Source organism: Tamandua tetradactyla, chromosome 9 (genome assembly GCF_023851605.1).
Source record: "Tamandua tetradactyla isolate mTamTet1 chromosome 9, mTamTet1.pri, whole genome shotgun sequence".
In the NCBI taxonomy this organism is placed as follows: domain Eukaryota; kingdom Metazoa; phylum Chordata; class Mammalia; order Pilosa; family Myrmecophagidae; genus Tamandua; species Tamandua tetradactyla.
Genome location: NC_135335.1, coordinates 110,255,181 through 110,281,039, shown reverse-complemented (window position 1 = coordinate 110,281,039; position 25,859 = coordinate 110,255,181). Strand labels below are relative to the sequence as shown.

General features: G+C 37.5%; 1 long non-coding RNA gene and 1 pseudogene across 1 annotated transcript in view; both read right to left on the bottom strand.

Annotated features, from left to right (window-relative positions):
• The window catches only part of LOC143646281 (uncharacterized), a 235,148-nt gene extending 213,066 nt beyond the window's left edge, over nt 1-22,082 (bottom strand). Inside the window, exon 1 of the long non-coding RNA XR_013157443.1 lies at nt 21,961-22,082. This is a non-coding gene — a long non-coding RNA (uncharacterized LOC143646281). The remainder of the gene's footprint in view (nt 1-21,960) is intronic.
• On the bottom strand, nt 5,397-9,594 carry LOC143646382 (14-3-3 protein zeta/delta pseudogene; annotated as a pseudogene).
• Nucleotides 22,083-25,859: the final 3,777 nt, after the last annotated feature.

Genomic DNA, 25,859 nt, shown 5'->3' with positions numbered 1-25,859 from the left:
AAAATGAAGATGTCTCCACCTATTCAAGGTGTGGTTGCTTACTGCAGTTCTTTAATAGGGAACCATTCTGGAAAAAGGTTTAGACCCAACAGAAACAATAGAGTCCACACAACCAAAGACCTTTAGAGATGCATAAAGAAAATGCCCCCAGGGAAGCTGTTGAAAAAGCCTGGAGAGAAAGCTAGCAGAAGTTGCCATGTGCCTTTCCAGCTGAAAGAGAAATCCCAAATGTGTCATGGCTTTCTTGAACCAAGGTATCTTTTTCTGGATGCCTTAGTTTGGACATTTTTATAGCCTTGCTATAGCCTTTGAACATTTTCACTACCTTAGAACTGTAAACTTGCAACCTAATAAATTCCTCTTTTTAAAAGTCACTGCTTCTGATATATTGCCTTCCAGCAAATTTGTTTATTAAAATGTCTTAATTCTTGAAGAAGATTGTATGTAACTATATAGCTTTCAAGTGTGACTGTGTGATAGTGAAAACCTTGTGGCTGACACTTCCTTTATCCAGCATTTGGACAGATGAGTAAGAAAATAAAATAACTAAATAATAGGGAGTGTGCTGGTTTGAATCTGTTATGTATCCCAGAATATCCTATGTCCTCTTAATCCAGTTTTACAGGGGCAAACCTATTGTTGGGTGGGGCATTTGATTAGTTTCCATGAACATGTGACCCTCTTAATTCAAGGTGGGTCTTAATCCTTTTACTGGAGTCCTCTATCAAGAGAATAAAAGACAGAAAACATGGAGTCCATAGCCAATACAGAGAGTAGAGGGATGAACCAAATAAAGGACACAGAGGGAGAGAGATATCTCAAATATGCTGACAGGAGACATCTCAGAGGTGCTGAGAGGAGACCATGGGATAATGCTGTCAGGACACAGAGAGCTCAGAGAGGTATCCCAGAGAAGCAAGCAAGGACCCACAGTCATTCAGAGAGACAGCCACTGGAAACAAAGGCTGAGCACAAGGAAGCCCAAGAGAAAGGGACTGGTAGATGCTGCCATGTTTCTTCTCCTATAACAGAGAAACCTAGATACCAGCAGCCTTTCTTCAGAGTCAGAGTATCTTCCTCTTGATGTCTTAATTTGGACATTTGAATGGCCTTAGAAATGTAAAACCGTAACCTATTAAATCCCCTTTGTAAAGGCCAATCCATTTCTGGTATATTGCATTCTGGCAATATGCCAAAACAGGGGATACAGGGGTAGATGATGGATATGGAATGTTTGGGTGTTCTTTTTTATTTTTACTCTTATTCCTATTCTTATTTTTATAGAGTAATGAAAATGTTAAAAAATTGAGTGTGATGATGAGCGCACAATTATATGATGAAACTGTGAACCACTGATGTACACTTTGAATGATTATATGATACGCAAATAGATCTCAATAAAACTGCATTAAAAAAAGAATAACCAAGTGATCCCGATTCATAGTGAATACTGAGAAACACTGCAAATGCACTGTACACAAAAATCTTTGGGGCGGAAACTGTTACCCACAGCCACCATTTAAATTTGGATCTGTTTTACTATGAATATTGGTGGTTGATTGGTTTTGTCTTGTTTTTTACTGCTTTGCTATATTTGTCATATTCTTTGTATTCTAAAGAGATGCCTCCCCAAATTTATAAAGTATAGTGAAAAATACTATAATAAAAAGAGGAGACATGGCCACAGAATGAATAGGTTTACAGTGAATTCATCTAAGAACAAGCTAATATCATTAATAGCTATCAAACCTCAAGCGCTCAGCCTTGGACTCTATCAGTGTATTTGTCATTCCTTGTAATTAGTGTCAAATTTTTGGCTGCAGGTAGCTAATTGCCACAGTGAAACCAGGCAACTGTTTGCAACTCTGAGGTTCTATTCTCTATAACCCAAGTTATTCCTGGAAGCATATTCTCCTCAGTTGCTCCCCTTCACTTCTGAGACCCACTTTTTAGAAGAATGTGTCATCTTTTATTAGCACTCCTACGCATCGGTGGAGCCTCCTTGACTGCCAATTCCTCATAGATTTACTTTCACCTGCATCCAACAGCAGAAACCTTTTTCCTGGGGGAAAAGCTAATCATTTCATCTTCCCTAACATCAAGTTATTTTTGACAGAGGCAGTTTCTAAGGAATACAAAGGAATCCTCAGATTCTAAAAGGAGATATTGTCTCTCCTTTCTCTCAATGCAGAAAATCTTGAGTTGCACACAGCTTGTGAAAGACCCATGGGGGCCACTTTTGTGACATTCCATTAGAAAAAAGAGAGAGGGAATATATTTTCTTATTCTGATTATTTTCATAAAAATAGTCTTAGCCACATGGCTGCTGGCAACACACTGAACCTTTCAGCAGAGGATTTCACTGCATGTGTGCATAATAGCACTTGACATGATTTCATTCATTACACACTGAACCTTTCAGCAGAGGATTTCACTGCATGTGTGCATAATAGCACTTGTCATTTCATTCACTGATGTTCTATCCACATAAATGGCATATGCCTCTGGAGCACTGGCAGTGAACTTGGTGCCACACAAATGCATAATAGAGAAGTTAGAGACTCTCTGTTCTAAATAACTGAGGCCTCCTTCCCTTGTGATCATTGATGTTAATTTTCTTAGGGTATAATCACAGAAATGCTTAGAATTATTTGCTTTGTTTTTTCCTACAAGCATAAATGGCAGAAGAAATGCTGGTGTACCAGGTAGGTCTCCCTTGGGAGCTGCATTTCATTTCTAATCAGCATAACCACGAGTTCAAAGATAAGACGTATAATATAAAGAACTCTACAGTTTTTCCTTCTATGATTTACTTCCATAAATGCAAATCTTGTTAATATATTTCTACAATTTTATCTGTGAATATTAGGGGAAATATTTTTTAAAGACAAATCCATTAGGAAATAAGGTTTGAATATTTACTTCTAATTATACTTGTGTGTTTTGGGTAATCAATCATTAATCAAGAACATTTTAATTACCACTGGGTCAAAATACAGTTCACTAGGGAATCCAAACGCTTAGTCACAGTCCACTTCAAGGAATTTATTTGGGAGTAAAGAAGATTCCCATCTGAAAAGTAGTTGTTTTCAGAAATGGTTTGAAAAGACAAAATACCATGCTGGGCACACAGTGAAATCCTTCTTATGCCTAAGCCATTTTCATTATTATTAAAATATCTGCTGGTAACACAAAAAATACATAAAACAAAGGAATAGTTTTTGTTAGTACAATGTGTGTTTCTATAGTGCAAATAAATTAGCTTACATGGGGTTGGTAAATAAAGTAATACTCTCAGTATAATATGGAAGTTGCATTTGTTCATACATGATTTTCTAGCCCATTAATGTTTTTGTTTTGCTCTGTTTTTGTTTTTGTTTCAAACATCTTTTTAAATTATTATGGATGTTGTAGGTTTTTGGAACAATCATGCAGAAAGTACAGAGTTCCCATATTTCCCTCTCACAATGCAGGTTTCCCTGCATTAACACTTTGCATTTAGTGGAGTACCTTTTGTAATGATGAAAAATATTATTATATTGTATTATTGACTACGCTACTATGCTCCATATTTTACATTAGGATTTACTGTTTGTGTTGTACAATCCTGTGGCTTTTAAAATTTTTATTCTACTTACATATACACTCTTTAAAATTTCCCATTTCAACCCCATACAAATATGTAACACAGTGGAGTTAATTACATACATAATGCCATGCTGCCATAACCATCTTCTCCTACCAAAACTTCTCAATTACCCCAAACCAAAACTTTTAAGCATTAAATCCCCATACCCTACCCATACCATGGGTACTGGTAACCTGTATTCTAGTTTCTGACTTAAGGAATTTGCTAATTGAAATTATTTCATAGCAGTGAGGTTATACAATATTTGTCCTTTTATGTCCAGCTTAAATCACTCAACGTGACGTCTTCAAGATTCATCCATGTTTTTTGATGTATCAGAAATTCATTCCTTTTTATGGCTGAATAATATTCCATTGTATGTATATACCATATTTTGTTTCTTCATTCGTCTATTGATGGATACTTAGGTTGCTTCAATCTTTTGACCATTGTGAGTAATGTTGCTGTGAACATCAGTGTAAAAATATCTGTTTGAGTCCAGCTTTTCATTCTTTTGGGAATATATGTAGCAATGGGACTGCTGGGTCATATGATAATTCTATACTCAAGTTTCTGAGGAAACACCAAACTGTCTTCCCTGGTGGCTGTACCACTTTTATTCTGACCAGCAACAAATGAGTATTCCTACTTCTTCATATCCTCTTCAACACTTGTAAATTTCTGATTCTTTTTTTCATTCATAAAATTTTATTCCACTTACATCAACTTAATACATGGGTTCTTAACAATTATGCTTGGATTGTTCATAAAAATTTCATAAAACATTAAACAAAGCTAGTCATCATCAAGTTATTTCCATGTTAACTATTTTTACAGCACATGCATGTTAGGCAAGCATCAAAAAAAAAATCACAAAAGCAAAAAAAAAAAATTTTTTTAGCTTAAAAAAGTTAAATACAGGGTTTTTTTGTTTTACTACCATGCTTGATAAACAAGAAGTAATGAATATCAAGTACCTCACTTTTACTACATCGTTACTTTTACATTTGTTCTTAGGTTGCCTGCAACACTTAAATACAAATAAAATGAATGTAGCAAAAATAACGAAAGCAAACAACAGGTAACTTTATAAATAATGGATGTGGATTTCTGAGTAAACTGGGTCACAACTTTGTCTAAACAAACACTTCTGCAGCCTGTACAGAGTCTGTAACTAAGCAAGTAGCTAAAATAACCAATGAGGAGGGGAATCTTCTTTCATTTGCTTATAAAAATATTGTAGGAGCTTGTAGGTCATCTTGGAGGGTTGTCTCAGGTATGTGCACATTGAGATTGTGTATTCTACAGACACACATGGTTCGACAGGTAACATCCACTGGATATCTATTTCTACCACAGCCTTGAAAGTGCTCCAACCTTAAAGTACCCACAATAACTACAATTGTGACTGAAACCAATTATCCCTTTTATCCCCAAGTAGGGCAAACCAATATGTAGTAGGCTATGTAGCCACAATGTACCAAAAGTACCATGCCAAACATTTATAACTTTTATAAAAATTTATAACTTTTATAAGCATCCCCATATTGGCCACCTCAAGATGAAAACAGATAACTCTCTAAGTGTTAACTGGCTCTACTCCACTAATATTAAACATAAAAACTACATGGGAAATATAGGAATTGAAATAGGAGTAACATGAACCTGTCATAAATTATAAACAAAAAACTATTTGTGGGACAGCATGGGTGACAAATGATCTACTGTGTAAATTTTGGAATGAGGCAAACAAAATTTGGAAGGCCAGTTAATTTTTCCCTCCTGCTTCAGCTTAATCTCTTTGGGTGTCCAATGTCCACAACACAAGTTGACTCTCAGTAATTGCACTATTAGTGTGCCGTCTTTGTATGGCTCTTCACTTAATGTATCAAGTTCAGCCATGTCTTCATCAAAAGCTGTCTTTGCAAGGGAGCAGGCTTTCCTCAAGGAGTTCAGAATCTCATAATAGAACACAGAAAAGTTAAGGGCTAGATCCAATCAGATAGGATGCATCGGTTGCATTTCCTTTTTGCTGTTTTCAAACACCTCTGAGTATGCCTCTTGTGACGGATCCATAGCCCTTTCTCGTCATCACCAACAGCAACTTCAGCCAAGTAATGACAGTAGTCTCCTTTCATTCTCAAACAGAGGGCTTTGCTCTCTGCTTGTGAGGCATTGAGGATCATGAATTTTTCCAAAAGTGACAGTACATCATTGCAGATATGTCTTAACTCAGTCTCCATTTCCTCTCTATTTTCTCAAACCACCTGCTGTTGTTTCTCAGCATCTTCCATCTTTTGCTCAATACCTGAGACAACCCTCCAAGATGACCTATGAGCTCGTACAACATTTTTATAAGCAAATGAAAGAAGATTCCTCTCCTCATTGAATAATGTAAAAACTTGCTCAGTTACAGACTTCATTCAGGTTACCATGTCATCATATCATTCAGCCTGCATGGCCAGTTTGACCTTCTGCAGCAGCTCTTTTTTTATCTATGACTGGATGTTCTGTGTCCACAGTAGGTGGCAGTGGACAGACGGGGCTCAGCAGTCTCTCTCTTAATCTTAAATAGTAGCCATTTTAGTGTATGTGAAATGGTACTTTACTGTGTTTGTTTGTTTGTATGCCATATGGTGGGTTCACATTTTCTTCTTTTTCCGTTTGACTACCCCATTATTGCAGCACCATTTGTTGAATTTTTTCTCACTGTGTTTTTGATTTGCATTTTCTAATGGCTAATGAGGTTGTGCAACTTTTCATGTGCTTATTAGCTACTGGTATATTTTCTTTGAAGGACTGTCTATTCAACATTTGTTGACCATTTTTAAACTTAGATTATTTGTTTTTTTGTTGTTGAGTTGTAGGATGCCCTTTCCTATTCTGTTTATCAAACCCTTCTCAGACATGTGGATTCCAAATATCTTCTCCAACTCTGTACCTTATCTTTTTACTTTCATACAGAACTTTTATGCACAAAATCTTTTAATTCTGATGAGTCTCATTTATTTATTTTTCTCTTTATTTGTTCCTGCTTTTGATGTAAAGTGTAAGAAACCATTGCCTAACACAAAGTCTTGAAGATGCTTCACTAGGTTTTCTTCCAAGAGTTTTATAATTTTGGCCCTTAAATTTAGGTCTTTGATCCATTTTGAAATGATTTTATATGGCATAGATAAAGATCCACCTTAAGTCTTTTGTGTTTGGATATCCAATATTCCCAGCACCATTTGTCAAAGAGACAATTATTTTTCCATTGAGTGGATTTTGCAACATTGTCAAAAATGAATTGGCCACAAATGTAAGGATTCATTTCTGAACTTCCAATTCAATTCCATTGGTCTATAGTCTGTCCCTTGTAAAATTCACCTGTGAAGCTATCTTGGTCCTGGGCTTTTCTTTGTTGGGAGGTTTTTTCATTACTAATTGAATTGAATCTCTTTACTTCCTATTAGTCTGTTGAGATCTTCATTTTCTTCTTGAATAAGTGTAGGTAATTTGTGTGTTTCTGGGAATTTGTCCATTTCATCTAGGTTGCCTAATTTATCTGCAGACAGTTGTGTACTGTATCCTCTTACAATTTTTATTTCTGTGGCATCAGTAGTAATGTCCCACCCCCCTTTCATTTCTCACTTTAATCATTTGTGTCCCTCTCTTTTTTCTTTGCCAGTCTGGAAAAGGTTTGTTGATTTTATTGATCTTTTCACAAAACTCTTGGTTTCATTGGTTCTACTATTTTTTATTCTCTAATTTATCTCTACTGTAATCCTTGTAACTTACTTACTTCTACTTGCTTTGGGTTCAATTTGCTCTTCTTTTTCCTAGATTCTCCTGTTGTAAGGTTAGCTCTCTGACTTGAGATCCTTATTGCTTTTTAGTGTAAGCATTGAGAGCTATAAATTTCCCTTTCAGCACAGCCTTGTTGTATACCTTAGTTTGTGTGTTCTGTTTTTGTTTTCATTTGCCATAAGATATTTCCTAATTACTTTGTGAGTTCTTCTTTTCCTCATTGGTTGTCAAAGAGTGTTGTTAAATTTCCCAAAATTTATGAATTTTCCAGTTCTCCAATTGTTATTCAATTCTGACTTCATTACATAGTGGTAAGAGAAAATACATTGTATGATTTCAATTTTTTTTATTTTATTGAGACTTGTTCTGTGACATAATATACTTTATCTTGAAGAATGACTCATGTGTACTAGAGGAAAAGGTGCATTCTGCTGCTTTTCTATAAATGTCTGTTAGGTCTGGTTGTTTTAGAATATTGTTCAAGTCTTGCATTTCCTGACTGATCTTCTGACTTAGATGTTCTATCTACTTTTAAAAGTGGTATATTAAAGTTCCCTACTATTAATGTGGACCTGTCAACTTCTCCCTTTGAATATTTCAGTATTTGCTTCATATATTTTGAGACTCTGCTGTTAGGTGCATATATATTTGTAATTATAATTACCTCTTCTTGTTAAAGGATCCCCTTAATCAGTATATAATGACCATCTTTGTCCCTCATAACTATTTTAGACTAAAAGTCAAGTTTATCTGATATTAGTATAGCTACCTCTGCTGCCTTCGGGATACTATTTGCATGGAATATTTTTCACTTTCAACCTACTTGTGTCTAAATTTAAAATGAGTCTTTTGTAAATAGCATATAGTTGGGTCAGGCTTTTTATTCATTCTGCCAATCTCAGCCTTTTGACTGGAAAGTTTGATCCATTCACAGTAACCACTGATAATTTAGCCCTTTCTTCTGCCATTTTGCTATTTGTTCTTTGTAGGTCTTACACGTTTTTCTCCCTCAATTGTCCTGTTAGTATAGTATTTTATTTTTTATAGTGTACCATTTTGAGTCCCTTCTCATTTCCTTCTGTATATTTTTGGTTATCAGTGTCTTTGTCTGCTATGTGCAAAGTTTGGTCTCTGTTATGGTTCTGAATCATCTCTCTCTCCATTTGGATGGGCTATCGTTTCCTGTTTCTTTGCTTGCCTTGTAATATTTTGTTACACATTGTACATTTTAATATTTTAATATATCAACTCTGGGGGATTTTTTTCCTTTACTGCTTGTTTCTTAAGTGTTTTTGCAGCTAATGGTATGTCAGAGATATTTTTTACTGCCAAGAGATAGCATAAACAATAAAACCATCCACAAAATCACCTTTTTAAATTGATCCTGTGATGACTGGTTCTCTCCTACAGAGTTTAGCCCTCCTATCAAGAAGATCAGCCTAAGGCAAAAGTTAAGTGTTAGGTCCTCTCTGTCATTTCTGAACTTGTGTCTTATCCTGGGCTTCTGCTTGCTATGACATTAGGAATTCCCCCATTTATAGGAATGCCAATGTTCCCTCTACTCCCTATGAAATAGGATTTCCCCTCATGAGTTCTCTATTATATGGTTTTAAGCAGGTAATCCTTTCCCCTAGGCCACTGACTTAATTGTTTTTTACAGGTTAAGCTGTCTACAAGCTGCTTCTGCCTGCAAACAAGTCTGAGAGGAGGAGTCAGAGATGCTTTTCCTGATTCAGTCATTCAGACTGCCACCCAGAAGACTGGCATTAACATATAAGCACCCCAAAATATGCATATAGTTTACTCTGCTCCCTCTAGAATTTGGCCAGAGACCCACAATGTAAACACACACTGGCTCAGCACTACACCATGAAATGGAGAAAGAGTCAGCAATGGCTCCATAAGCTTCTACTACTGTTTTCATAGCTGTGTTTTCTTTGTTCTGCCTTTGCTTAACTACTTTCCAAAGTTAAATAAAATAGCTTTATCAATTTTTACTAATTGTTCAAAAATTCTGTAGGGAAATGGTATCCTAGAGCATCTTGTGCTACTATCTTGGTCAACAACTCCATTAATATTGGTAGAAGTTGTATTCACAGGTCACTAGCACAGCTGCATACATCATACTGCCACTGTACATTTACCCCATGCTCTCTCCTTTGCTCCAGTTTTGTCATGCACTCTGTCTTAGAAGAGCCTATTGTATGTTCTCCCAGATCTTTTTACATTTTGTTGTCCTCCTAATAGAGCAGCCTCAAAATTCCCTTATACATCCCCAAATCAAAGCAATTTTGTGGGGTTTTTTAAAGTTAAGTCCTATATTTACTATAGTAAAAAAAATCTCATGGTTAAAAAAAGGGAGGGGGGAAGTTAAACTGAAGTGCTGTAAGATAGGATGGGTCCCAGGAATGAAAAGTTTAAGGAAAATGGGCACTGAGTGTGGGACAGATTATAAAGAAATCATAGGAGCTAGGGACAAAAGTCTGTACGAAAACAACAGATTAAGATTCCCATAGAAGGAAGAGAGGAAAAGAAGCTTTCTCCTGGAGGTGAAACAATTGCACAAAAAAATACAATCTTAAAAATCACACCACACAAGGAGTAAGAATCTGATGAAGAAGAGCTGAGAAAATCTGAACAGTTAAACATGGGCTAGTCTAAAGGTCTAGAATAAACTAGATGTTCTAGTTTGCTAGCTGCTGGAATGCAATATACCAGAAACAGAATGGCTTTTAAAAAGGGGAACTTAAGAAGTTGCTAGTTTACAGTTCTAAGGCCCAGAAAATGTCCCAATTAAAACAAGTCTGTAGAAATGTCCAATCAAAGGCATCCATCCAGGGAAAGATACCTTGGTTCAAGAAGGCCGATGAAGTTCAGAGTTTCTCTCCCAAATGAGAAGGCACATGGCAAACACAGTCACAGTTTCTCTCTCAGCTGGAAGGGAACATGGTGAGCAAGGCATCATCTACTAGCTTTCTCTCCTGGCTTCTCGTTTCATGAAGCTCCCCAGGAAGCATTTTTTTCTTCATCTCCAGAGGTCGCTGGCTTGTGGACTCTCTGCTTCTCATGGCTGTGTTGGTCTGTTCTGCTGTCTCTGAAACTCTCATTCTCCAAAATGTTTCCTCTTTTATAGGACTTCAGAAAACTAATCAAGACCCACCCAAATAGGTGGAGACACAAATCCCCTAATCCACTCTTTAGGGAGTGGATTAACAACCACTCTTGGTTGGGTTACATCTCCAGGGAGATGATCTAATTACAGATTCAAACACACAGTATTGAATAGGGATTATTCTGCCTTTACGAAATGGGATTTTGAGTAAACCATGGCTTTATGTTTTACTAGGGTCCATATATCCTTTCGAACCAGCACACTAGACCAAGCATCCAAAAAAAGACTTAACACAAAGCCAATCAACAATAAAGCCCTAGACAAGAAACAGAAACTGCAGAGTAAACTCATTAAGATAGTCAGATGCCCAGACATAAGCAAAAAATTATAATGCATACTAAGAAACAGGAAGATATGGGCCAAAAGAACAAATTAAAACTTCAAAGGAGACTCAGAATTTGGAACAACTAATCAAAGATGTTCAAATAAATATCCTAAATCAATTCAAAGAGATGAAGAAGCTATGCATAAAGAGCTAAAGGATATTAAGGAGACAATGTACGAACATAAAGAAAAAAATTGGAAGTATAGAAAGGAACCTAACAGAAATGATGAGGATAAAAGGCACAATTGTAGAGATTTAAAATATGCTAGGGTCATACAATAGCAGATTGGAACATGCTGAAGAAAGAGTCGACAAACTAGAAGCCTAGACAATCAAAATCATACAGTCAGAAAAACAGAATAGCATTATTAAAGGGAGCTCTGCAGGTCAGAAAGAAAAGATAGGAGAAAGAATGTGATGATTTGAAACTGTAATGTACCCCAGTAAGTTATGTTCTTAAAGTTAATGCATTCCTGTGGCTTGGACCCATTGTGAAAAAAGATGTTTGGTGAGTAGGATCTTAATGAAAATGTGACCCACCTCATTCAGGGCCTTAATCCTCTTATGGAGGTCCTTTATAAGAGAATGAACGTCAGTCACTGAGAGAGAAAATCAAGAAATCTGGAAGGAAACAGAGAGATAAGCAAATGCCATCATGTGCCTTGCCATGTAACAGGAGAATCCAGGATTGTTGGTAGCCAGGCTTTGAGAAGAAGGCAGCACCTGATGATGCCCTGATTTGGACACTATTCCCAGCCAGGAAGCTGTAAGCATGAAACTAATTCTCATTAATAAAATCCAACCCATTTGGGCAGGCCATGGTACTCAGCAGGCAGAGGTCTTGCCTGCCATGCTAGAGACCCAGGTTTGATGCCTGCTGCCTGCCCATGCAAAAAAAAAAAAAAAAAAAAAATCCAACCCATTTCCAGTATATTGCTTTTGGTAGCTTAGCAGACTAAAACAGATTTTGGTACCAGAAAAGTAGGTTGCTGCTATTGCAAATACCAAATATGTTTAAAAGATTTTGTCACTGGATAGTGAGTAGCGGTGGGAAGAATTCTAAGATGCTAGACAGAAAAGGCTTACATTGCTTTAAAGAGACTGTTAGTTGAAATATGGACACTAAAGGTACTTTCAATGAGGCAGTAAACAAAAATGATGAATATGTCATTGCAAGCTGGAAGAACCGTGACCCTTGCTTTAAAGTGGGTGAGAACTTGGCAAAATTGAGTCATGATGACAGATTGAAGGCAGAATTTGAAAGATGAGCCTAGATATTTAACTGAGGAGATTTCCAAATTAAATGTGGGAAGTGTCGCATGGTTTCTCCTTGTAACATATAGTAAAACACAAGAGGAATGGGATAAGCTGAGGACTGAATTGTGAGCACAAAGAAACCAGGAATTGATAATTCTGAGTTTCCAGAAAATGAGTATCCAGAAAACAGTGCTCCATATAAGGGCAGAACTGAACATAGAAACACTCAGACATTTCAGGGCAGGTCAGGATTGGAAATGCAGCAATCCTGAAAGAATTTGTGAAAAGTTCTTTTGTCTGATGGTTTGGATCTTTGTGTACTACATGTGGAACCGACAAGTATATTGTGAGATCTGTATGAATAGAACCACTGTCAGCCTGGACTAAAAGAGACAGAAAAAGAACAGATTGAAGGAAAATTGACTTCAAAGACAAAACCGTGGAAGCTTAGGTCCAGACCAAAGACATCTTCTTGGGCCAAGAAGACAAGCCAACCCATGTGTGTGTAAAGGGTGAGTATGCCCCAGAACTGGAAGAAGGCAGGCCTCCCTTCCCATTGTACAGGGAAAGTGTTGCCACCACAGTCTTCTCAGATGCCTGGGAAACTGGAGATCTTGGCCACCACTGCGATGGACAAGGGTGGAGACGAGAACCTGGCCATCACTCCAATGCTTAGAAACATTGGCTCCTTCATCCCAGTGTTCACGGAGAGCCTGGCTGCTGCACAAGCACTTGCAAAGTGTGGGGCTGCCCCTCCATCAGGCCTGGAGGAGAGAACACTATTCCATAGATGACTCACAGACCTTTAAATCTAATGGAGTATGCCTGGCAGGGTTTTGAAATTGTTTGGGAACTGTAACTCCTGTTTTTCTTCCAAATTCTCCCTGTGGGAGTGGCAATATTTACCTAATGACTGTCCCTCCATTTTATACTGGAATCAGATAACCTGTTTGTTTGCTAAGTTTCATAGGTCCACAGCAAGGGGAGATTGTGCTCCCAAGACAGACCACACCTATAACTCTTTTTTTTTGAGACATTGTAATTAGCATTGTTACTAAAATGATTTAAGTGATATTGTGATGGAATGAATGCATCTGCATGTGGAGAGAACATGTCTTTGGGGGTCCAGAGGGTGGAGTGTAGTGGGTTGAAACCAATGTGTCCCAGTAAGTCATGTTCTTAAAGCTAATCCATTCCTATAAGTAGGATATTTTGATGAGGTACTTAAGTTAAAGTGTGACCCACCTCATTCAGGATGGGTATTAATCTTCTGACCAGAGTCCTTTATTAGAGAATAAAATTCAGACAAAGAGAGAATAGCAAGGAAGCAAGAGGCTGAAAGCAATGAAACCCAGACAAGAAGAAAGAGACAAGCAGATGCCTCCATGTGCCTTGCCATGTGACAGAGCATCCAGGATTGCTGGCAGCCAGTATTCTGCTGAAAGTGCCTGTATTCCAGATGAAAGTACCACCCTGATGACTGGACATTTTCAAGGCCTCAAAACTATAAGCTTTTAAACTAATAAGTTCCCATTGCTAAAAGCCAAACCATTTCTTGCAATTGCATTTGGCAGCCTAGCAAAATAAAACAGGAAAGTTGATTTTTGACAAGGCTGCCAAACCCATTCAATTAAGAAAGAATAGTCTCTTTAATATATGGTGTTGGGTGAATAGGATATCCACATGTAAAAGAATGAAGAGGAGCCCTATTTCAAACCATATTCAAAAATTAACTCAAAACAGATGAAAGACTTAAATATGAGTGGGGACTATAAACTCCTAGAAGAAAATATAAGGAAGTATCTTCAGGCTTTTGTATTAAAGTTTCTTCGACTCTATACCCAAAGCACAAGCTGTGAAAGAAAAGACAGATAATGGGACCTCCTCAAAATTAAAATTTTGTGCCTCAAAGGACTTTGTCACTAAAGTGAAAAGACAACCTACTCAGTGAAAAATATTTGGAATACACATAACCAATAAAGGTTTAATATTCAGAATATATAAAGAAATCTTATAACTCAACAACAAATAAAGAAAAACAACTCAATTTAAAAATGGGCAAAATACTTGAACAGCCATTTCTCCAAAGAGGCTATACAAATAGCTAAAAAACAAATGAAAAGATGCTCAACATCACTAGCTAATAGGGAAGTGCAACTGAAAACCACATTTTATACCACCAGAATGGCTACTATTTTTAAAAAAAAAAAAAAAAGAAAAGAAAACTGCAAGTGCTGGAGAGGATGTGGAGGAATAGGAAAATTTATTCATTGCTGGTGGGAATGTAAAATGGTGCAGCTGCTGTGGAGTACAGTTTTCTTGTTCTCACATCGCTAAATATAGAATTACATATGACCCGGCAAACCTGCTGCCAGATATATACCCAGAAGAATTGAAATCAGGGACTTGAACAGACATTTGCCTATCGATGTTCCTAGCAGCATTATTCACAATTGCCAAAAGATGGAAGTAACACCAGTATCCATCAACCAATGAATGGATAAACAAAATCTGGTACATACACACAATGGAATATTATTCAGCCTGATAAATGTGTCAACATGAATGAACCTGAGGACATTATGCTAAATGAAACAGGACATGGACCTATGCTTGAATTCACAGGACTTGTCACTCACCTTCTTTGTAACCAGATTCAATCAACAGAATTTTTTTGGTGAGGGGGGGCTGGAGTTTAAAAGCATTATAAGTAAGAGGAGAAAAAGAAAAATGGGTGATGATGACCAGATGTCCACCTGTTTCAAATCCTACTTTACAAATCAGATCAAACTATGATCCCTTGAGCCTTTGCTTAATGACATAATGAGCATAGCTTTTATCATTTTATGCCTTGTTAAAAATTTACAAATTCTAAAGTCATTTCCAAAAGATTTTCTTTGCCTCCATCCTCCCATTTTGTGTATTAATTTCAAACGTTGGCTCAGAAGCATGGCTTCTTTTTCTAAGCACTCTTCTTATTTGCATGTAAATCTGAATCACCTCTCATCCTTGATGAATACCAATAAGATGATTTACCTTATCATTATAAGTCCCAGAAAAATGCCAAATACTTTGCTCTTGTATGCCTTACAGGCATTTAGAAGCATTGTCTGTAGCAGCTGGACAAATGCTGTGTTTGCTGGAGTGGGTGAAGATCTTTGATATTTTTTATCAATGCCCCAAATACAGAGTTTTATGGGAGCATTTGAAGGGAGAATAAATGAGCTGGAATAATTTTTTCTCATGAGAGAAAAAATCAGGATATGCTCAGATGTGAATGAGATGTAGATGAGAACTGGAATCACTAGCAAATGCTGACAGGGGATGGGAGGGTTAAGTTGGAAATCAAGTTTTTGTTTACTTTTAAATACACATTTGAACATCACATTTTCATTTCATTCTGTTAAAGAGACCTACATACTTCAAGTAACCTGAAATGGCATGTGGAAAACTTCATAGAAAAACTAAAACAAAATCTGGAATCTACTGTTGTTACTATCATCACTAGTATCTATGATGTGTAACAAATATTTGGAAGCAAATCTCAAAGCTTGAGAAAACTAATATGTTTTATAGAAGTCCACTTAAGAATCCCTTATAGGTAGCTGTATCATAAAAAAGTCAAAAGAGTAAAAGAAGTTTCAGCATAGGAGGATGGAAAGAAAGATACATAGGGAAATGGAAGCATGTAGCAAAGAAGTGAAAGTTAACAAATCTATCAGGAATTGAACAGAATGAATTTCTCCTCATTCCTTTAGAAAGCTCATCATTCTTATTTCAATTGTTGAAGCAGTTGAAAAGAAGTGAGAACACTATAAATCCTACATTCTCTTAAAAGTTATTTGGAATAAAGACAATACCAGATTTAAATCGTGAATTTACTGGATTCTAGAGATGTACGTGGTCATGAGTGGGTGTAGTAATATATGCTAGAAGTATTAAAGTGATCTAAAGCCCAAGAATTGTTCAGAAGGATGGTAACAACGCTTATTAACTTTAGAATGCGCTAAATATGATATATATGTAGATTGAAATAGCTGGTGTAACTACTAAAAGAATGCAGCATCCATAAATTCAAAACAATAGAGAATAGACATAATGCAGAAAGGAAAAACACAATCCAAAATAACGCAAAAATAAAAAAGAAATAAGAAACATATAGAAACAGAACAAATGGAAAATTCATAATAATATGCCAGGCAAATACTAACAAAAAATGATGAAGTTATATTAATAGCACATAAAATAGACTTTAAGGCAAAACAAAAACCAGGCAATATGTGGGTGACTACATAGTAATAAAATGCTCAGTTTATTCATGTAACTTAATAAAATGACCCTACAATAGATATAACAAAAAAAATGAGAAATATTAGGAGAATTTTATAGAGGAGAATTTTCACATACTTCTCTGTTTTTAAATAAGAAACAATCAGTAAAGATGTGATTGTGCTGTTTGGCACAATTAGCACAAATGATAATGATGAGCACATATAGAATATTACACACACCCTTTGGAAAATAAGCATTCCTTATTTTTCAAGTCCATACAAAAAATTTTCAAAAATGGACCATCTGCTTCATTATAGCAGAACTAAGTTAAAAATTAATAACAAGAAGATAATTGTGAATAAAAACATAGAAACACTTTCTAAACAATGAACATTTTGTAAAAATCTCAAAGGATATTTTCTCATATGTCTTTGGGGAGGCAAGTCCAATTTCTTAGGGCAGGCTGTAAGCTGGGAACTCTGACGGAGCTTTTCAGTGAGTTCCCCAGGAGAGCTGACTGCTGAAATAGAAACGGAAATTCTCTCTTCTGACTGCTGACGTCATCACTTCTCCTTTTAAGGCATCAACTAATTAGATGAAATTTCCATTATTGTTGAAGGCAATCTTCTCAGTTGATGGTAGATGTAGTTGTCCATAGAGGCAATCGATTTACTAATGATTTAAATCCAGGAAATATCCTCACAGTAACAATAAGGACAGTGTTTGCTTGACAAAACAACTGGCCAAGTTGATATATGAACTTACCATCATTCATAGTTTCATCTAAAAATACTCAATTGTCCTGCATATAACCAGCAATACACTAACTTTCCCCAGAATATGGGGCAAGTGCTTGAGTAATAGTCTCTCTTTAACTTGATCTCCTGTACTATGGTGTGAAGTTAATAAATCTTAGGTCATATGATAAGGGGATAAGATAGGGAAGAAAACAAAGATACTTGTTTCATGTATTACACAAAAAAATCAAAACAAAACAAGGAAGAAATATCGGTGACTGTTACGTTCCTCATTTCTATAACTAGTCAAATGGTCATAGATCATATTTATAATTACCTTCTACTACCCATTCCGTTTTCGTTTTTCCCTCAGCAAGCACCTCCAATAACTGTGATTCTTTTCCTCATGGGGTGACCCAAAACTTCATTTCTGAAGTTTCTGGGCCATTAGTCATCCTTCCTGGATTAGGTTTTTGCAGTTTTCTATTGACTTTAATCACAGGGCAGGAGTTTCTAAGAGACCCTCTTGGAGATCTCCTATATTGCAAGAAACTCTTTTTACCTTGAATGCGTAGTAGCAGTCTTATTTTCCCTTAATAATCAGGATCAAATCACCCCAGACAGTACAGTAATTTCTTATTTTGCCTGCTGATTCAGAAGCATGAGGAGCCCAAAGTGAACAGGTGGTGGTCTTAACCTCCAATTCAATGGAATAATTATTGTGTCTCCTGGAAGGAGCACTCCTCCTTTTGGAACTAATACATATAGACTAGCAGAGCTTAAGGTTGCAGGGACAGGAAGTAAAAATTTGTCTCGTGATCACTAGAAGTAATGAAGGTAGTGGTGCTACCGTCATTTCCACCCCTTGATCTCTGGACCCTTTATTCCTGGCTATGGGAGAAACAGCACCATAGAGTAGGTATTAATTTAGAGCATATACAACCTCTTGGAGAACATTGCCCCATTCCTGCAAGATATCACCACCTTGTTGGTGCTGTAATTGAGTCTTTAAGCAGCCATTCTATCAATTCCACCATTCTATCAATCCACGCTTCAGGAATAAGTTAAGGCTGTTGAAATTCCATGAGTATGTGCCCGTTCTTATACTACATTTCCTGTGAAGTGGGTTCCTTGAGCAGAAGCAATGTGGAGTACCATGACAGTAGATAAAATATTCTGTACATCCATGGATGGTAGTATTGGCATAAGAATTGAATGAAGAAATGGCAAACCCATATCTGGAGTATGTGTCATTCCAGTTAGAGCAGAATGCTGTACCTTCCATGATGGAATTGCTCCAATATGATTAATATGGCACTCAGGGAATAGTGCCATATGGGGACTGCATGTTTGTGTCTTCTGTTGGCAGGTTGGGCCTCATTAGCAGCTGTAGCCAGGTCAACCTTGGTGAATATGCGTTCACAGTGCTGAACCCAGACCTACCAGCCACTTTTTTCATGAGTACATTGGAGTGGCTGCAGAAAGAGGTCGACTGACATCCACAAAATGTATCATCTTATCCACTTGATATATTAAAATCTTTCTCTGCTGAAGTGATCTTCTGGTGAGTATTCACATGGGATGTAAGAATTTTCATGGTTTTTGCCCACTCAGAAAGGTCTAGCCACATACCTCTTCCCCAGACCTCTTTGTCACCAATTTTCTAATCATGTTCCTTCAAGTTCCTGACATCCAGGCAAACCACTGGTGACAGTCCATGTTTCAGTACATAAATGCACCTATGGCCTTTCTCTTTCCAAGCAAAATGAACAACCTGGTGTACTTCTCAGAGTTCCACCTACCAGGAGGACTTCCCTTCACCACTGTACTTCAGGGATATACCAGAAAAGGGCTGTAGTGCTACAAGTGTCCACTTTTGGGTGGTACCTATCAACCAGGCCCAAGTCTTCACTTTCTTAATCAACTGATCATAAAGAACTCCCCAAAAGGACACAGCTATGGATTTGGAAAGAGAAGGTAATATGGCAGCAGTGGGGGCCATGGGCATTTGGGCCACTTCCTCATGTAACATACTTGTGCCTTCAGGACCTACTCTAGCCCTATCTCTTATATACCATGTCCATTTTATGTTGGAGTGCTGCCATGCATGCCCAACTTTATGGCTTGGCAGGTCAGACAATACCCAGTTCATGACAGGCAACTCAGGTGTCATGGTAACTTAGTGACACATTGTCAAGCATTCAGTTTCTACTAAAGCCCAATAGCAGACCAAAAACTGTTTCTCAAAAGGAGAGTGGTTATCTGCAGAGAATGACTCTAAAACCCTACAAGTATTCATTCTGATTCTCCTACAAGGGTGTGGCAAAAACTTCAAGCAGCATCGCTATTTGCCACAGACACTTGAAGCACTATTGGATCTGCTGGATCACAGCCCAAATGGCAGAGCAGTTTGCGCTGCATCCCAGACCCGTTACAGAGCCTCTTCTTATTCCAGTCCCCACTCAGAACTAGCAACTTTTGGGGTCACTTGGTAAATGGTCTGGAGTAGAACACCCAAATGAGGAATACGTTGTCTCCAAAGTCCAAAGAGGCCAAATAAGCATTGGGCTTCGTGACAGTTCTAGTGGCTTTCACTTGGCCTTCCTAACCATAATAGCCTTCTCTCTACAAGTCAGGGAACCAACGAGGTGACTCTACAGTGGATAAGTATGTCTATTACATTTTTACATCCTGGAACTGTGGAAATAACCAGGGAATGGGTCCAGGGATCCAATGCACCCACTGTGAGATGGATCTGAGCTAAAACTCCATTGATCACCTGACTTCCACAAGCCCCTTCTCTGATTGATGGACCACAGTGACATTTTAGGTTTCTTGGAATTAAATGTAACTTCTGAACCAGTGTCTAATAATCCCCCAGATGTCTGATCATTTCCTTTTCCCCAATACACAGTGTCACTGGTAAAGGATCATAGGTGTCTTTGAGGAAGGCTGGGAAGAAGATTAATGGTACAGATTTTGGGGCAGTACAGCAGAGTCCTTTCTCAATGGGAACCGGGACTTGAAGGAAATTTATATAGCTTTAAATATCTACATTAGAAAGAGGAAGGATCAAAAGCATAAAAGATCATAAAAGCATTAGAAAGGGAAAAGTTCTAAAAGTTTCCATCCCGAGACTTAAAGCTAGAAAATGAAATGAAACTTCATTTTCATTGCAAAACCTTGCAATAGAAATTAAAGGAAAAATAAATAAATGGGGACATTTAAAATATTCATGGATTGGAAGAATCCATAATATTAAAATGACAATTCTTCCCAAATTAATCAAAAGATTCAATACAATTCCTATCAAAATCCCAGTAGAAGTTTTTGTGGCGATTGATAAGCTGATCTTAAGACATATGGAAGTGAAAAGGATCTGGAATAGCCAAAACCATTTTGAAAAGAAGAACAAATTTGAAGAATTTTCATTACCAAATTTCAAAACTTACTATGAAGCCACAATACTGAAGAGAGAATGATATTGGTATAAGGACAGACATGGAGATGAATGAAATGAAATACAGATTCTAAAATAAGTCCTTATATTTATCGCTAATTTATTTTTCATGAAGGTGCCAAGGTAATTCAATGAGAAAAAATTGAGTTTTCAACAATGGAACTTGGAAAATTAGATATTTATATGTAAAAATATAAACCTTGAACCTTTACCAAAAACCATCCATACAAAACTATCTCAAAATGGAGCACAGATCTTAATTAGATTATTAATTGGAGAATTGCACATTAAAATTAAGTGCCATTTCACAACAAACTGCCAAAAATTTTAAAGCCAGAAGTGCCAAGTGTTGGTGAGAGTATAATGCAATTTGGAATTGTTATGCGCTACAGGAGGATGTACAAATTAGGTAACCATACTGGAGAAAGGTTTAGCATTATCTAGTAAAGCTTAATATATATATTATATACACTAGCATTATATGGTAAAGTTAAATATATATATACTCTATGATGCAGCAATTCCAATCTAAATATATATTATAGAGAAACCTAATACTCATATACACCAGGAGTTATATATAAGAATGTACATAAAAGCACTGTTTGTAAAAGCAAAAACTGAAAAACATCCATCAGAAGTAAAATAATAAATATTCCTATAGTGGAATTCAATACACCATTGAAAATGAACAAATATCAGCCTGGAGAAATCTCAAAAACATTGTTTTGAGCCAAAGAGACACGTCATGGAAGAATACATACTGTATGATTCTATTACATGATTCAAAATCAGGCAAATGCAAACATATACTATATAAGGATGCAAACATAGGTGGCCTGACCATAAGGAAAATCAAGGGAATAACCAAAATAAAAATCAGGATAGTGGTTACCAGTGTAGGTGAAGAGCCGAGTGCAAAGTGAGGGGCATACAGGGGGCATTTGAGTACTGGTAATATTCTACGTTGTAAGTTGGTGGCAGGAGTACATGGTTGCTCATTAAATTACCTTTTTAAAATATACATTATGTTTTATATAGTTTCATATGTATACTATATTTTAAATTTTTTAAATGTCTAAGTTTAAAACATCAATCTCAAATCTAGTTCACAAATTTCCCCACCCCTATCATGAGCCATTCTTGTGGACTGGCAGTAAGAGTGACCAACCAATCTCAGCTCTCCTGGGACTATCCCAGTTTTAGCAATGAGAGCCCCACATCCCAAGAAACCTCAGTTCTGGGCAAATGGGGACAATTGCTCACCTTCAAGCAAGGAGGACAGGGTTTGCTTTTCAACTCTGCCTGACCCTCTCTTACCTTGGTGCAGTGGGGATTATATTATTTCTCTGGACTACTACTCCTCCATCCGTTACTTTGGTGTTGGAGACGGGGAGGTAAGGAAATAAGAGTGGGAAAGCACATGACCTTATGTTCACAGTTGTCACTGCTTCTCTAGCTGAGACTGACTTGTCACAGTGACTTGGATACAATAAGGGCTGGTCCTCTCATATAAAGCACCTTTGTGATGACACCAGCATCCCCGGGGTCTCCTCAATGTATGATTATTCCCTTGGGTGGGAATTCTGGCTCCAGTTCCACCTCTTCTTAGCCTATATCACATGCCAGTCCTCTTTCTCGTCACACCCAACCTGCTACCCACTCTTCTTGGGAGAGGGCAGGAAGGCTATCTCAAGCCCTGCTTTCTTCTGTGGCTCCCTCTTGACTTGGGCGATCCGGCACTATTGCCACACCCTCGGAGGGAGAAAAGTTTCTCTGTTGTTGCCCTCGCAGCACTCTCTCCAGTTCTCCATCCCTCAGATCAGTAAGCACAGAAAGCAGATAAACAAAGCCACTGCCAAAGCAGGTCGTCAACAGAAAAACAAGATACCAGGATTCCCTTCTGTGGTATCTCAAATCAGTATGAAGGATTGTCCTGGGGCGAGAGGAAGAAGGGAGGCCAGGAAAAGGGCACATCACGCCCTGCTAGAGGCCAGCACCAACAGGCTCTTTCTGAATCTTTCCCAGTCTTCCGCACGCTCAGACACAGAGTGGGAGCAGGTCTATCGTAACAAGACCAATTCTCTCACATCTTAGCGCTGCCTAACGGCTTCTGGCACAATATGAAATACTAAGCACCTCTTTGTACATTGGGCTGAGGAAATCAAGGTGTCAACATTTCATTGTCTGTAGGGACACAATTTGGGGGGCATAAATGTCAACAGACATATTAAAAGATCTATTTCTGATACTCATGGAGGATCTCAACTCTGGAAACTCCTTAGATGAAGGATACATTTTCAGGAAGACTGCACCTGTTAGCATGACAATTTCCTTTATAAAATGCTTTCAACAAATAATCAGGTTGACTATATCAGTGCTTCACAACCCTGGCTACAAATTAGAAACCCTGGGAGATTTTTGACAAACTACTAAAGCCTGGGTTCTACCCCAGACCAATTAAATCAGCACTTCTGCAGGAGGAGCCCTGAGCAAGGGATTTTTTTAAAGCTCCCTTGTTGCAGCTTATTGTATGTAAACCATTCGTAAGTAAGGATGATTTCAAAAACAAAATCCCTGGGTAATTCTAATAGTACTTCAATAACTTTCATATTTACAACCATGGAACATACTTGCATAAATAGCAGAACATACAAAGAATGTCACCCATTCTTATTGTGTAGATGATCATTTATGGAGAAAAAGTAGTATCAGTAGGAACATCTTGTATGGTGGAATAAACATGCTCTCATGTTGTGTGTATCGCCTTACAGAACTGATTGGGTTCATAATCTGTGTTAATGAGAAAAGGGCCACTCCATTATCACCGGGACTATTTTGTGACACGTGGCACCATTCACAATTAAAAAGAGAATTGTAATTCCCAAGACATTTTCAGGTCTATCAAAAATTTTTGTTTCACTTCAGACTCACATGAATGGTTGAAAATAGGCAGAGGCAAGAATCCTTGATGAAACTAAGATTTTAATTTGGCCAAATGACTTACCTAGCTAGAATTCCCTGTCTGGGAATTTTCTCCAACACACCTGACCACCTGGTAAAAGCTAGAAAATGCAAACCTGCCCTTGGCATCACTTGAGATGAGAAAAGGGCAAATGTGCGTTCATAACCGACCGCATACTTCTTTCACATTAATGTGTGAGATTCAGCTACGTGACATAGTGCTGACCCAAATCCTCCACACAGGATATTCTCCTAGATCTTCAACCTATCAGTCTCCCAAAAAACATGCTCAGCAAAACCTCCATGGTCAAATACATCCAATATCACAGACAGCTCCTTCTCTAATAGGATAAACGAAACCAGTTGTTAAAGATTTTCTGCAAAGATTAGTAAAAAAGAACTATATCCAAACAAAATTTATTTTGGAGAATGTTTAAATGGTAAAAAAATAAAATTAATTTAATAAATAACCGTCACAAATACAGCCATTGTCTTTTGACGAAAGTGCACAAGCAATTATCATTTTCAACAGTGTTGGTACTATTGAACATCATCTACATGCAAAAATAATGAACTCAACCTAAACCTTATGCCTTACACAAAGATTAGCTCAAAATGGATTATAGACTTAAATGCAAAGTATAAAAATTTTAGAAGGAACCAGTAGTGACCTGGAGTGAGTTCTTAGACATGACATCAAAAGCATGATCAACAAAAGAACGGAATGGTCAACTTCATCAAAATTAGAAACTTTTTGCTCTGCAAATAACACTAAGAGAATAAAAAGGCAAGCTAAAGACTGGATGAAGTTAAGTGCAAATCTCATATCCAACACAGAACTCGTATTCAGAATAGGTAAAGGATTCTCAAAACTCAAAAGAAGAAAACAACCCAATTAAAAATGAGCAAAAGACATTAACAGACACTTCACCAGGGAGGATATGCAGCAGGCAAATAATACCATGAAAAGGTGCTTGACATTATTAGCTACAGGGAAATACAAATTACAACCATGATAATATAAACTAGATATCTATTGGCATGGCTACAATTTAAAAATAAAGTACTGACGATACAAAGTGTTAGCAAAGATACAGAGCAGGTAGTACTCTTATTCACTGTTGGTGGAGATGCAAACTTGCACAGCTTTTCTGGAAAACAGTTTGATAATATCTTAAAAAGTTGAACATACACGGTGGGCCACAGTGGCTCAGCAGGCAGAGTTCTTGCCTGCCATGCCGGAGACCCGGGTTGGATTCCCAGTGCCCGCCCATGCAAAAATAAAAATGTTGAACACACATTTAGCACATGACCCAGAAATCCTACTCCTGGATATTTACTCTAGAGCAGTGAAACATATTCACACAAAAGCCTGTATATTTATGTTTATAGCACTTTATTCGTGATCATCAAAAGTGGGGAACAGGCGGGCCGCGGTGGCTCAGCGGGCAAAGTGCTTGCCTGCTATGCCGGAGGACCTCGGTTCGATTCCCGGCCCCAGCCCATGTAACAAAAACGGAGAAACAGAATACAATAAAAACAAGAAAATGTTTAAAAATGTTTCCCTTTCTTCCTTCCTTCCTTCCTTCTATCCTTCCTTCCTTCTCTCTGTCTTTCCTTAAAAAAAAAAAAAAGTGGGGAACAACCCAAATGCCTTTTAACCCATGGATGGATAAACAAACCACTGTGCGTCCTTAGAGCGAATACTATTCGGTAATGACAACAGAACGGACCAACGTTAGAATAAATTCCAGTCTACGACAGCTACATGATCCTGCGCGTGCATAGCTCTCTGCCCTCAACCTGTCTACTCTTTCCCTGGCTCTCTGTTTCCGACCACATTGACTTCCTGATTGTTCCTCAAAGAAACCAAATACATGCTTGCTTCAGGGCCTTCTCATGTGCTGTTCTGTTTGCTTGAAACTCCTTCCTTCCACATGGAGAAGATATGCTCGCCATCTCCATAAGTCACCATTCTGTTCAAAGTTCACTCCTCCAGCTCGCCTTTCTAGACCACCCTATCTAAAATAGTAACCCCCTTGCACTGCTTTGTTGTTGTTTTTTCGTATCATAGCATTTACTACTGAAGATTAATTGATTGACTGTCATGCCCTTTTTCTCTCTCCAGTCTATGAAGACAGATACTTTTGTTAATTCACTGATGAATCTCCAGCACCTAGAAGAGCACCTGCTACACAGAAGGCATTCAAATATAAATACTTCAGTCATACCATTCAGAAAATCATAGATAACTT